The sequence below is a fragment of the Ictidomys tridecemlineatus genome, chromosome 8, assembly GCF_052094955.1.
Source record: "Ictidomys tridecemlineatus isolate mIctTri1 chromosome 8, mIctTri1.hap1, whole genome shotgun sequence".
NCBI classification, from domain to species: domain Eukaryota; kingdom Metazoa; phylum Chordata; class Mammalia; order Rodentia; family Sciuridae; genus Ictidomys; species Ictidomys tridecemlineatus.
Genome location: NC_135484.1, coordinates 65,440,717 through 65,452,139, shown reverse-complemented (window position 1 = coordinate 65,452,139; position 11,423 = coordinate 65,440,717). Strand labels below are relative to the sequence as shown.

General features: G+C 34.7%; 2 pseudogenes; both read left to right on the top strand.

Moving 5' to 3' along the window:
• Window positions 1–950: 950 nt before the first annotated feature.
• LOC101956220 (transmembrane emp24 domain-containing protein 2 pseudogene) lies at window positions 951–1,549 on the top strand (annotated as a pseudogene).
• Window positions 1,550–1,900: 351 nt separating this feature from the next.
• The window catches only part of LOC106145296 (small ribosomal subunit protein uS8 pseudogene), a 44,142-nt pseudogene continuing 34,619 nt past the window's right edge, over window positions 1,901–11,423 (top strand).

The window sequence follows — 11,423 nt, the reverse complement described above, 5'->3', positions numbered from 1 at the left end:
GTGGATAAATGATACTTGGAGACCAAGATCTGGGCGCTGGTTGTATTGCCCCGACACTTTAATATTTCTAGCACTCTCACAGAACAGAGCCAGGAAGCCTAGGTGTGCATTTACACCCAGGTGCATGCACATATCTCTAATTTAGAATAACCAAATAAAAGACAGGAGGCCCAGTTAAAACTGAATTTCAGATAAACAATGAATTTTTAATATACATATGTCCTAGTTATCATATAGGGCATGATTATACTAAAAAAAATATTCTTGCTTATCTGGAATTCACATTTAACTGGAAGTCCTGCATTATTACTTGCTAAATATAACAACCATAATATTTATTTCTGAATGTATATTAAATATGAATTAATATTGACCAGCAATTCTAATCTAGCGCCACAGGGTTCATGCTAGCCTCCCTTAACTTGCTTCTTTGTGACTTTTTTCTTTGACAGTGAAGACCTTGGTTCTCATTATCTATAATATATGTGCTTATTTGTTCAGCCCTACTTTACACATAAAGTAGTTTAAGAATAACAAAAATATATTCATATGGAAAACAATTGATCCACTAGAGTACAGATTTTAATAGTCAATTTTTATTTTTAGCTTTATAGTATCTAATCAAAAATTTGGGTCAGTTCTTCTCCTTTGCCTTTGGTGAATTTTTACTATATAATATGATATACCTTGAGGTATTTTTCCACAGTCTCCATTTCATTATGGAATACTCTTTTGGTTAATTTTTTTGCATATAAAAAAGCATAAAAAGTCATTCTTTATTGCTTAACGTTTAAGCATTCTTTGTAATTCACAGTCCCATGGTTTAACAAGCAATCCAGTTTTGTAATAACCACCACAATATCACACAGAACAGTTCAATCCCGAGCTGAGGAGACCGCAGCAGCTGTGGAGGATGCAGTCAGGGTCCTGGCTTCCGCCCCATTCCCACCATGGTGACAGTCGCTGAGCTCCTGGTGCTCCTGGCCATAGCCTCAGGCTACTTGATCAGCATCCACCCGCAAACCAAGTAGTATTTCTTCCAGCTGGACCCCTTGGGCACTAAGATGAGCCTCATCTTAGAGGTGGCAGAGAGCAGCTTCCTGGACATTAACATGGAGATTACAGGCCCTGACAATCAAAGAATTTATAAAGGAGACCACGAGTCCAGTGGGAAATACACATTTGCTGCTCACATGGACAGAACATATAAGTTTTGCTTTAGTAGTAGGGTGTCTATCATGACTCCCAAGATAGAGAGGTTCCCGTTGATGTTGGGAAGGCTCCAGAAGGACAAGATATGAAAACAGAAGTTCACTAGAACACGCTAAAAGAAATGATTAATGAATTAGTGGTGACAATAACTGCTGTAAAGCATGAATGGGAGTACATGGAAGTCAGGGAGAGCCATCAATTACAACACAACCAGCAGAGTGGTGCTCTGGTCCTTCTTTGAAGCTCTTGTTCTAGTTGCCATGACACTGGGACAGATCTACTACCTGAAGAGATTTTTTTAATGCCTGGAGAGTTGTTTAAAAGGCCTTTTCCTGATGATCCCAAACTCATAATTCATTTGTTTACCAACCATCTTGGTCATAATGATGTCCTTAGTTTCTACATTGGTATTTTCTGAACTGTACTTTCACAGCTTATGTTTCTTTGTGATTAATAGATATTGGGGGAAAAATCCTTCTTAGGAAAGTTGTAGTGAAAATTTGACATTTGATTGGCATAAAATTTCTTATTTGTATGTTGCCTCTGTTACACAGGGTCCTTCCAGAACTCAAACACTGTAAATGAAATATAGAAGTAAAGTCTTTATTTTGTCTTTTTTCCCTTTTGTTTTGTAATAAATGCAGTTTGTTTAGAAAATCAGCACAGAGCCTGATAGTACTTTACTAAAATGGCTGCATTCTTTGGATTCCCTCATCCTGTGATTCAGGTCAGTAATAATTCATTTTATTGAGTCATTACATGAAGCAATAGTCTATATCTTGACATTTTCTGCCCAGCCTGATAGCCCTGCTGACTGGGGAGTGTACGAAGAGGCTGGTTGTGTTTATACTTTGTCTTTTGTTTCTTTCTTTCTTTGTTTTAAACATGAGACTTGTCCCACATTTTTACATTTGACCTTAGGACTCAATCACATCCGCTTAAAAGGATGACACAAGGAGCTTATAATCTTTTTTTTGTTTGTTTTTGCCTGACCTCAAAAGAAGTCTCTGGTAAAACTGGTTCTCTGGGTGTTTGAGCAAATGCTTTCCACAGGGGCACATCCCCTTTTTCACACTTGGCACCTAGAAAGTATTCATTCACACAACTGGAAAAATCTGATGCCAAAAGGTTAAAGCCTCTTGGGTTTCACTGCAGTGATCTACAGCCACTATTTGATTTTTGAGCAAGTCTTTTGGGCCACTTTAAGACACTGAGTATCAATGTCAATACTAGGGTTTTTGTTTTTGTTTCTCATGAGCCTTTCTTTGTTGGTGCATGTGAATTTTGTTTTATATAAAATGAAAGGATTTTCTCTCTGTCTCTGATGATGGGTTTAAAATTAAAGGAGCATCTGGTTTTAGTGTGGAAATGATCCAGGATTACGTCGTGACCAATGTATATTAGTTACTTGGCAGATTGTTTTGAATATTTGCAAAGGGAAAACTACAAGAAACAAGATTTATATGATTAATTTAAATTTGTTACAGGTTTTGATGTTCAGGACTATTTTTCAAACCTGGGTGAAAATACTTGCCACTGTTTATTGGTAAGGTGACTGTTTCACCTTAGGACAACTGTGTGTGTGTGTGTGTGTGTGTGTGTGTGTGTGTGTGTGTGAAAACACTTCAAAATTGGATTAAAAGATGTAAATTTTTATTTACACCAGGTTCAATAAATAAATAATTCTTAAAAGAAAGAAAGAAAGAAAGAAAGAAAGATAGTTCAATTACCCTGTAAGTTATCTTATACAACCACTATTGTCAAACCTCACTCTTAACTCCAATTAAATAGAATTCTATCAGTCTTGTATTTTAGAAATAAGGCATTTATAAAATATGTGATTTGCAAATACTTCCTCTCAAGCTATATGCTGTCTTTTCTTTTTCTTAACAATGTCCTTTACAGAAAAAAAGTTTTCATTTTGATCAAGAACAGCACATTAATTTTTCTTTTAGAAATTATGTTTTTGGCTGTATAGTTTAGTTTTTTGCTGTATAGTTTCATAGTTTATTGTATCTATAAATCATTACTAACCCAAGTTCATGAAGATTTGTTCCTATTTATTCTAGAAGTTTGATAGTTTTACAGTTTATACTTAGGACTATGATCCATTTTCAGTCATTTTTGTAAACCCAAAGTATGTGTTGAATATTTTTTAAACATGATTGTACTCATATCCCAGTATCATTATTTCAAAAGATTATTCTTTCTCCATTGAATTGCCTTTGACATCCTTGTCATAGACTAGTACAGTAGTCTATATTTGTATAGGTCTGTTTCTGTGCTCTCAAGCTCTCTATCAACTCTCATTGATATATGTATGTCTGCTTTTACCTATGCCACATCAAAATGTAACTATAAATTTCTAGTAAGTATTTTTTAAAGTTTTGGCATAAAATTGAATGGGGTATCCTTCAATGTTTTAGCACATACATGTATATGTTGTATAATGTTCAAATGAGGGAAAGCATATATATCACCTCAAATATTAACCACTTATTTGTGGTGAAAATGTACAAAAACTCTTTCTTCACCAGGCATGGTGATGCATACCTGGATTCTCAGCAACTTGGGAAGCCGAGGCAGGAGGATCACAAGTTGAAAGCCAGCCTCAGCAATTTAGCAAGATCCCAGGAAACTTACTGAGACCCTGTCTCAAAAAGTAGATAGATAGATAGATAGATAGATAGATAGATAGATAGATAGATAGATAGATATAGACATAGATATCTTTTCAAGTACTTTTTAACTGTATAGAACATTGTTGTTGTCCATAGTCTCCCTAGTGTGCAATAGCACACCAGAAGTTTTTCCACTTATCTAACTATAAAACTATAATTTACTACGTGGTAGCCACCCTTTATTCCCTTCACTCACCCCTATTTTCCTAGCTACCATTCTACTTTCAAATTCTATATGATCAACTTTTTAGATTCCAGTATAAGTGAGATCTTGCAATATTACCCCAGCTTATTTTGCTTAACATAATGGCATTCAATCCATCTTCTTACAAAGGACAGGATTTTATTCATTTTATGGCAAAATGGTATTCTGTCCTACAACTATTGTACATTTTATTTTTCTGTTCAATAGATTGACTCAAACTGTTTCCATTTCTTGGCTATTTTAACTAGTGTTGCAATAGTCATGGGAGTGCAGAAATACTGATTTGACATACTGATTTCATTACCTTTAGCTGCTTACTCATTAGTAGAATTTCTGGATAATATGGTAGATTTATTTTTCATTTTTTGAGGAACCTCTTACTGTTTTCCATAATGGCTGTACTAATTTACATTCCTGCAATAGGGTACAAGTGTTTCCTTTTCTACATATTCTTGTTGGCAGATGTTATCTCTTGTGTTTTTGTTTTTGTTTTTTTAACAGCCATTCTTACTGGAATGAGGTGTTATTGCTTCTATTTGAATTGCATTTCCCTGATTATTAGTGATGTTGGGCAATTTTTATGAGCCTGATGGTCATTTGTATGTCTTTATTTTAGAAATGTGTATTTAAGTCTATTGCCCATTTTTTCAAATCAGGTTATTTGGGTTTTGTTGTTGTTGTTTAGTTTTTTGTTGTTATTGAGTTGTTTTTGTTCCTTACTACTCTGCATATTATCCTTTTGTCAGATGAATAATTTACAAATATTTTCTTCCATTCTGTAGGTTGTCTCTTCTCTCTTTTGTTTATTTTACTATATGTAAGCTTTTTAGTTTGATGTTATCCCATTTGTCCATTTCTGCTTTTGTTTCCTGAGTTTTGGGGTATTTATCTAAAATATCCTTGCCTATTGCTATGTCCTGAAATATTTTTCCTATATTTTCTTCTAATAGTTTCAAAGTTTCATATCTTATACTTAGGTGGAGTTTTGTACAAGATGAGAGATTGGAGTCTAGTTTCCTTCTTCTGCATATAGATAACCTGTTTTCCAATACCATTGAAGGGATTATCCCTTCCCAATTCATGTTCTTAGCACTTTTGTCAGAGATCAGTTAACTATAGAAGCTGGATTTACTTCTAGGCTCTCTATTCTTAGAGATGTCTGTTTTTATAACAATATCAAGCTGCTTTGCTTACTGTAGCTTTGTAGTACATTTTTGAAATCAGATACTATAATACCTCCTGCTTTGTTCTTTGGGCTCAAGATTGCTTTGGTTATTTGGGTGTTTTTGGTTTCCTTTGTTTGGGTGAATGCTTGTAATCCCTCCCAAACTGCTGGGATTACAAGCATGCACCACCACACACAGCAGTATGAATTTTTTTTTTAAGAGAAAGAGAGAGAGAGAAAATTTTTTAAATATTTATTTTTTAGTTTTCGGTGGACACAACATCTTTATTTTTTATTTTTACATGGTGCTGAGGATCGAACCCAGTGCCCTGTGCATGCCAGGAGAGTGCACTACCGCTTGAGCCACATCCCCAGCCCAATGAACATTTTAGCTGTATTGATTCTTCCAGTTCATGAACATAGGATGTGTTTCCATCTTTCTGTGGCTTCTTCAATTTCTTTAATCAATCTTATAGTTAAGGAGATATTTAACCTCTTTTGAAGTATTCCTAGGTGCTTTCTTAAGCTTATTGTAAATGAAATTGCTTTCTTGGTTTCTTTTTCAGATTATTTGCAATTAGTGTATAAGAATTCTGTTGATGTTTTGCATGTTCATTTTGAATCCTGCACCTTACAATGTACATGAAAATAATCTGAATCTGTCTTCAAATATTACTAAACACTCAACATATAACATAGGATCTTGTAACAATATGTTTTAATTCTTTTCCATTTTCATTTTGATTTTTTGTTCTGTATTTTATTCTTACATATTCTATAAACACACAATACATTAATACACTATTTTCCAAAATGTTTACTTCTTAGAACAACTAAACACTAGAAACATAGTTTTATTTTATCTTCTTTTTTTTCATTTCCAGTGCTATTCATTTTATTGTATGTATACAATCTTCTAACAATGTGCTATGATTCTTAGATACTTAGTAATCTATTCTCTGTGCTTATTAAAACTTTTGATGCTTGTTGAAGATAAAGGACATGAATCCGGGGAACATTTTGGCATTGATTATTATTCCCCTTCCCCAACCAGTTCCATATGGAACCTCCCTTGGGATTCTTTATAATCTTCCCTGTGAGTATCCAGTGGCCTTCATGCAGGAAAACCCTACAAGAGAGTACAAACCTCTTTTATCTGTGGCCCTCGAAAGTTTCACACTCTTTTTGTATTCTTTGGCCTTTCACAGTTCCTTTAAAAATGTTTAGCTACATTTTTTTTTCTAGCTTCTGCAATGACTAGGCCCTAGTAAGCAAATTTCAGCATTTTGTCTTTCACTACTTGTGCCTGCCTTTCCCCATTTTGAATTTAGCTGTTTGCTCTCCATCCTGTGTCCTCTGATAGCTTCAAGAACATTCCTTGATTTGTAGTTTGTCCAGCTTTTATCTTGTTATAAGGGTGGGAGCAATGTCCTTTCCAGCTCTCTATATCTTTGAGCTCTCAGCTGACATTTTAAAATATCCTTTAAATATACTCAAAGATATTACTAAGATTAGAATGTCTTCACTCAGCCCAAAGAAAATCATGATTTGCAATGATGCCGCAGATATGGAAATAGGTTAGTCTTTATGTTATCAATACAGAGATTGGCAACAACTCTGATGTGAGTATATGAGATGATAAAAATAATCATTCAAAATCTAATTACAAATGCTACAACAGATGTTTTTCAAATGTTAATGGCTTACTTGTTCTAATGCTAAAATGTGCTTTATTTAAATAAAGGTCAACAACACAAGGGATGCATTTTATTAGGCTTATATCAATAGTTCTTTAAGAAAGAAAAACTCCAGCTTGACATTTACAAGTACTGTCACTATTCAAATAGATGAGGGGAAAAAAATCAGAGGGTGGGCATTCCCTGCAGGAAGAAAAGTATGGTTAGGAATCTCAGAAGAATATAGAGAATTAAAAAATAATCTCCAAGTCACTCTTCAAGGCACAGTCAGAGAAAATTTTCACTGTAATTGTCACTTTCATGGAAAATCTGAAAGAACTTATATTTATGAGGTGATCCTAACAGTAGTTAATATCTCAGCTTTGTGTAAGCCAGTGCATAATATTATAAAAATGTTTACACACAGAAAATGCTATATAGGCCTCACAGAAAAAAAAATAACTGCTATATATAAACACAAGTTCCTTCAAAAAATTAGGGGTATAGTTAATTTGTACTCCAAGGAATTTTATGGATGCAGATTTGCAAAGGTTGGAGCAGGAACTAAAGATAAATGTTGTCATATATAACAGAGAAAAAGAAGTAATAAAATGTGAGAGAAAGGTCAGGAGAACAGCAAGGAAGTTGGCAGTAGGCCAGGATGCTACCTGGGCAGAAATAGCCACTGTGGTCTCTAGGTGGGGAATAAACTATGTGATTCTAAGTTATTGTGAGGTGAGCAAGGTGATCCTTGAATAAAGCTTTATTTTTAAAAACCATGTCACATAACTTATTTTTATCCATAGTGCTTTGGAGCATTATGATTCCACAGTAGAAGTTATTTCCACATTTGGATCAACCCAGGGCAAAGATAAAGGAACTATGTCCTGAAGCAAGAATCGCTCAAAAGGGACTCAAGAATAAAGTGCCTTCACCTCTTCCCACTCTCTCTCTATCCCATAGAACTCAGCAAAGTCATGAAAGAGCTATGAGTTTTTCAGTTTCTAAAATAAGGCAATTTCCACACCTCCTGAGTTTGCTAACAGCCAGCTACCAGTGTATTTAACTCTGTGTGACACCTGAGTCTCTTCACCCACTTGTGAAACCCTATGAACAAGGTTTACCATTGAATATATTACTTAAGAATAAGGAGATTGTGCCTAGCATTTGTGTTCATGATAATGCAAGTAAAGAACCTACTTTCTGTTTTAATCCTTGTAAGTCCAAATGCAGGAACCAGCCACCAGCCCCCTTACACCCTTCCAAAGAAAGTGCAATTACTTGGGCAGGACTTGTAAGATGAAATGTTTCAGCAAAAATCATCACAGCAATTTCATGCTGGGTCCTGATGTTGTCTATAGCACAGGATTACTTTTAAATGATCTCATGTTTCCCTCAAGATGACCCCATGAGATATGCAGTAGTATTCTCCAGGAACTCAGGGCTTTCTTCTTAAAACCTAACATGCTACCTACCAACAATAGCTCTATCCTCTTCACCTCGTCCCCACACTAAGGACTGCCTAGCTGCAATCACACAGAGTTAGCATCCATGAATATTGATATCTTTTCAACAGTTCCATTTGTTATATAGAAAAACAGTGAAAAATTCCTTGAAAAAGAAATAATCTTTTCCCTATTCATGAAGTGATTTAGTAATGTCCTAAAATCTGAAAATAAGGACTCTAAACAATGTCATTCAATATTGAAAATATCATGGACATTGATAGACTATTAACTTTTAAGTATTAAATATCAGATTTTCTCTAATTAGAAACGAAGTAGAGGACTGTGTAAGTTTTCTACAAAAAGATTCAAGAAAAGAATAATATATTAAAAACTCTATATCAGTATCTCAACATTCTGTTTCTATGGTGGCTTATGTATATTTTTCACTTCATAAGTTGAATGATTTGAAATTATGAACTAAATAAGAAAACATGGCTGTTCCATAATTAGATTCTTTATTTTTATTTTTTTTTTTTGGAGGGGGGATTACTAGGGATTGAACTCAATGGCACTTGATCACTAAGCCGTATCCCAAGCCTTATTTTGTATTTTATTTAGAGACAGGGTCTCACTGAGTTGCTTAGCACCTCACAACTTCAGCAGAAGTGAGGTGAAGTTGCCTTTGAACTTGTGATCCTCCTGCCTCAGCCTCCCAAGCCGCTGGGATTAGAGGCATGGGCCACCACACACAGCTATAATTAGGTTCTTGATGGTAGATATTGACATTATGTAGTTACAAGGATTTTCTTCACACAGAGTCAAAGTATTATATAATTTGAAAAAGTGAAATGTTGTTTTAAAAATAGCCGAGAAACAATTGAACATATAGAGGGGTATACAATCTTAGGTACAATAAAGCAAAAAGATAAAAAACTTGAGAGCAAAAGTTCATGTGTACTAAAATAAAATCTTTTAAATAGACTAGCATTATTACATTAGAAATATATTAACTGAGCCAGGCACAGTAGCACACGCCTGTCCCAATGGCTCTGGGAGTTGAGGCAGATTGATCATGAGTTCAAAGCCACCTCAGCAAAAGTGAGTCACTAAGCAACTCAGTGAAATCCTGTCTCTAAATAAAATTCAAAATAAGGATGGGGATGCGGCTCAGTGGTTGAGTGCCCCTGAGTTCAATCCCTGATACACACACACACACACACACACACACACACACACAAAACTATTCAAATTTATTCATTTTACAAATGAGAACATTGACTCTGGAAAAGCAAAGTGACTTTCCCAAAATCACAAAGAGATTAGAATAGCTAAAATCAGAACAAAAGTCGCCTTTCCCACAGTCTAGTATGATTTGTACCATACCATAAAAATATTAATAGTTTAGTGATGAATTAATTATAGTTTTTCATACTATACATAATGCTAGTGTCTTCTTCATCTACTCATTTAATATATGTCAGACTTAGAGAATAAAAACTAAACTTATGATTGAAACTTTGGCATGTCCCACACAACTAAATTCTTTTCATCATTCACATGCAATGAGAGAAAAAGAAAAAAACGAAAAACTCACTTTACTTTGGGGAAACAAGGAGGTGGGAAGAGATAAATTTCTATTTATATAACTGGCTCCAAGTTCCCAGGGAAAACTCCCTTCACTCAGAAAATGCTTTGATAAAACTCTGAGGAGGGAAAATGCTAAGTCCTGGGTTGGTGGCGAGGGGTGGAATCTCATAAGGTAACTAAAAAATGAAACAAATGGCTAACTTGCCCTCCATAGCCATTTAATGGTAATTTGGAATTGAGAGAAAAGCCTGTGAATAAGGAAGGAATTAGTCCAAATAACAGGCTGTTGGGTGATGTGAACAAAAATAGAAGATTTGATGATAGGGTGTCTAAAATATTTAGAGAGCAATACTTAATTTTAATTTATCTTATTTGCTAACAACACACACTCTCACTATTAAGTTAAAAAGAAATAAATGCCAAAATTAAGGGGGAAATATCTCAATTTGTTCTACAAAAAACACCTAGGCTAATGGACATCATTAAAAAGTGAGTTACATGATTTTTATTTTATACCTGAAGCAGTGAAGGGATGGAAGACCCAGGAAAAGAGACTTGGTAAGATATTAAATTTCAGCAGAAGTTTGGTACAAAAATTTGAGAAGTTATGGAATTCTAAAATGCAAGTCTACCTCCTCCAAGCATCCTTGACACATTAAGAGAAAATCAGCCTCATCATTTTATGGTATATCAGCCCAAATTGTATTTAATTAAAAATATATATATATATATATATATATATATATTCACTCCTGAGTTTGGTTGACATCTGGATTGGAATAGTATGAATAATGAGTGCATAATAAAAGCAAAAACTCTAACACCACTCCATTCTTTTCTCTGAATTTGATCATCACATTATATTTGGCAGCTGACAAAATGAGAGATGACTTCTATCACTAGGTGAGGCTGAAATCACTTTTTTTTAGTGTAGTTTATGCTTTAGTCAGCTTTTTTATTGCTGTGACCTAACCACCCAAAAAGAAGGAGAAAGAAAACTTTATTGGGGGCTTATGATTTCTGAGGGCTCAGTCTACTAGACAGCCAGCTCCATTCCTTGGTGCTGAAGGTAAGGCAGAACATCATGGCAGAAGTGTGTGACAGAGGACAGCCTTAGATGGATATGATCTTACCAATTCCTGAGATGCCATCTTTTTTTATTGTCTCTGGGCAAAGTCTTTAGCATTTCTTTAATGGCAGTAATGTCTTTAACAACTGCAACTTCCTTACCCCAGTGTTACTCTCACCTCTCAAGTCCAAGTTTTTAAATCTTTTTGCTCCTGAATATCACAATAAACTTGGATAAAAGCTGCCACCAATATACGTTCTACTACCTAAATGCTATGGTACCTAGACATAACTTATGCCAGATTAAGAAGTTCATTGTTTTTAAAATCAGCCTAACAGAAAATCTAAGGATGCAGGCAAAATGCAGACAACTTATTAGCC